Here is a 2,631-nt window from a genome sequence, read left to right as displayed (position 1 = left end):
GGTTGCCTCCCAACAAGCGCTTCTTTAATGTCAGTAGCTTGACAGATGGCTCTCATGGAGCCTCACAGATACTCAGAGCAATGTTGGAACCTCCCAACACCAAACTTAGAGTTTGAATGTGGGGGTTCAACACCAAACTTAGAGTTTGGTTGTGGCCTCCCAACACCAAACTTAGAGTTTGACTGTGGGGGCTCTGTTTGACTCTGAATTGAGAGAAGCTCTTCATGCTTCCTCTCCATGGTGACAGAGGGATATCCTTGAGCCTTAAACACATAGGATTCTTTATTCACTTGAATGATCAGTTCACCTCCATCAACATCAATCACAGCCTTTGCTGTGGCTAGGAAGGGTCTGCCAAGGATGATAGATTCATCCATGCACTTCCCAGTCTCTAGGACTATGAAATCAGTAGGGATGTAATGGTCTTCAACTTTTACCAAAACATTTTCTACAAGTCCATGAGCTTGTTTTCTTGAGTTGTCTGCCATCTCCAGTGAGATTCTTGCAGCTTGTACCTCAAAGATCCCTAGCTTCTCCATTACAGAGAAAGGCATGAGGTTTACACTTGACCCTAAGTCACACAGAGCCTTCTTGAAGGTCATGGTGCCTATGGTACAAGGTATGGAAAACTTCCCAGGATCTTGTCTCTTTTGAGGTAATTTCTGCCTAGACAAGTCATCCAGTTCTTTGGTGAGCAAAGGGGGTTCATCCTCCCAAGTCTCATTTCCAAATAACTTGTCATTTAGTTTCATGATTGCTCCAAGGTATTTAGCAACTTGCTCTTCAGTGACATACTCATCCTCTTCAGAGGAAGAATACTCATCAGAGCTCATGAATGGCAGAAGTAAATCCAATGGAATCTCTATGGTCTCAATTTGAGCCTCAGATTCCCATGGTTCCTCAGTAGGAAACTCAGTAGAGGCTAGTGCACGTCCATTGAGGCCTTCCTTAGTGGCGTTCACTGCCTCTCCTTTCTCTCCAAATTCGGCCATGTTGATGGCCTTGCACTCTCCTTTTGGATTTTCTTCTGTATTGCTTGGAAGAGTACTTGGAGGGATTTCAGTAATTTTCTTGCTCAGCTGTCCCACTTGTGCCTCCAAATTCCTAATGGAGGACCTTGTTTCAGTCATGAAACTTTGAGTGGTTTTGATTAGATCAGAGACCATGGTTGCTAAGTCAGAGGGGTTCTGCTTAGAATTCTCTGTCTGTTGCTGAGAAGATGATGGAAAAGGCTTGCTATTGCTAAACCTGTTTCTTCCACCATTATTGTTGTTGAAACCTTGTTGAGTTCTCTCTTGATTCTTCCATGAGAAATTTGGGTGATTTCTCCAAGAAGAATTATAGGTGTTTCCATAGGGTTCTCCTAGGTAATTCACCTCTTCCATTGAAGGGTTCTCAGGATCATAAGCTTCTTCTTCAGATGAAGCATCCTTAGTACTGCTTGGTGCATTTTGCATTCCAGACAGACTTTGAGAAATCAAATTGACTTGTTGAGTCAATATTTTATTCTGAGCCAGTATGGCATTCAGAGTATCAATCTCAAGAACTCCTTTCTTCTGACTAGTCCCATTGTTCACAGGATTCCTTTCAGAAGTGTACATGAATTGGTTATTTGCAACCATTTCAATTAGCTCTTGAGCCTCTGTAGGCGTCTTCTTCAGATGAAGAGATCCTCCAGCAGAGCTATCCAGAGACATCTTGGACAGTTCAGAGAGACCATCATAGAAAATACCTATGATGCTCCATTCAGAAAGCATGTCTGAGGGACACTTTCTGATCAATTGTTTGTATCTTTCCCAAGCTTCATAGAGGGATTCACCATCCTTTTGTCTGAAGGTTTGGACTTCCACTCTAAGCTTACTCAATTTTTGAGGTGGAAAGAACTTTGCCAAGAAGGCATTGACTAGCTTTTCTCAAGAGTCCAGGCTTTCTTTAGGTTGAGAGTCCAACCATATTCTAGCTCTGTCTCTTATAGCAAAAGGGAATAGCAGCAGTCTGTAGACCTCAGGGTCAACCCCATTAATCTTGACTGTGTCACAGATTTGCAAGAATTCAGCTAAAAACTGATGAGGATCTTCCAATGGAAGTCCATGGAACTTGCAATTCTGTTGCATTAGAGAAACTAATTGAGGCTTAAGCTCAAAGTTGTTTGCTCCAATGGCAGGGATAGAGATGCTTCTCTGGTGGACGAAATTGTGATCAAAATTCTTGTATCATTTGTGATCAATGTTCTAATTATGGCACTGGTTGAATTCACAACTCCGTTCAACTAACCAGCAAGTGTACTGGGTCGTCCAAGTAATAACCTTACGTGAGTAAGGGTCGAATCCACAGAGATTGTTGGTATGAAGCAAGCTATGGTCACCTTGTAAATCTCAGTTAGGCGGATTAAATATTGATTTATGGGTTTCGAAAATAGAAATAAGAAAATAAATAATAAAAGAGATAGAAATACTTATGTAGATTCATTGGTGGGAATTTCAGATAAGCGGAATGGAGATGCTGTAGAGCTCTCGGACGCCTGCTCTCCTATTCCTTCTATTCAATCCTTCTTACTCCTTTCCATGGCAAGCCTTGTATAGGGGTTCACCATCAACTGTGGCTACTTTCATTCCTCTCGGGGAAATATCC

At 42.1% G+C, this 2,631-nt stretch overlaps 1 non-coding gene across 1 annotated transcript; it reads left to right on the top strand.

Moving 5' to 3' along the window:
• Positions 1-1,751: 1,751 nt before the first annotated feature.
• Positions 1,752-1,859, top strand: LOC130984383 (small nucleolar RNA R71). Its single transcript, XR_009088322.1, has one exon. It is a non-coding gene; the product is annotated as a small nucleolar RNA R71 (small nucleolar RNA).
• The last annotated feature ends 772 nt before the right edge of the window (positions 1,860-2,631 follow it).

This window comes from Arachis stenosperma, chromosome 5, assembly GCF_014773155.1.
Source record: "Arachis stenosperma cultivar V10309 chromosome 5, arast.V10309.gnm1.PFL2, whole genome shotgun sequence".
NCBI lineage: Eukaryota > Viridiplantae > Streptophyta > Magnoliopsida > Fabales > Fabaceae > Arachis > Arachis stenosperma.
This window is presented reverse-complemented; position numbering and strand designations above follow the sequence as displayed.